The sequence below is a fragment of the Tupaia chinensis genome, unplaced genomic scaffold (genome assembly GCF_000334495.1).
Source record: "Tupaia chinensis unplaced genomic scaffold, TupChi_1.0 Scaffold138060_1, whole genome shotgun sequence".
Taxonomy (NCBI): domain Eukaryota; kingdom Metazoa; phylum Chordata; class Mammalia; order Scandentia; family Tupaiidae; genus Tupaia; species Tupaia belangeri.
In genome coordinates this window covers 1,906,876-1,907,252 of record NW_006197961.1, presented here as the reverse complement: position 1 = coordinate 1,907,252, position 377 = coordinate 1,906,876, and the positions used below count along the sequence as shown (strand labels likewise).

At 47.5% G+C, this 377-nt stretch overlaps 1 protein-coding gene across 3 annotated transcripts in view; it reads right to left on the bottom strand.

The window, feature by feature from the left end:
* PKN1 (protein kinase N1) overlaps positions 1-377 on the bottom strand; it is a 29,864-nt gene that overhangs the window by 19,138 nt on the left and 10,349 nt on the right. The gene's annotated exons all lie outside the window — the stretch shown is intronic.

Sequence of the window (377 nt, the reverse complement as noted above, 5' to 3'; positions counted from 1 at the left end):
GTTCAAGTCCTGGACCTGGTGGCTTGCTTTCTCACTTTCTCTCTCTCTTTCTCTCTGTCTCTCTCTGTCTCCTTTCCCCTCTCTGGTCAAATTAAAATAAGTAAATAAATAAAGTTAAATAAAACAATTATTTGGGGAAAAAAAAAATCTTCATTGATGGGGCGGGCCAGCAGATGGCGTAGCAGTTACGTTGCTGGACTCCCACGTTGCGACGCAATTCGAATCCCAGACACAGTGGGTTCAAACTCACACGGGGTGCATGTGTGTGCACGCATGCCCAAAATCTCAGGAGGAGAATGGAGGAGGGATTGGGGTGTGTCCATCCCCCTTGGGGAGGGTGATTTCTCACTTTGCGTGTCTGTCTCTCTGTTTCTCTG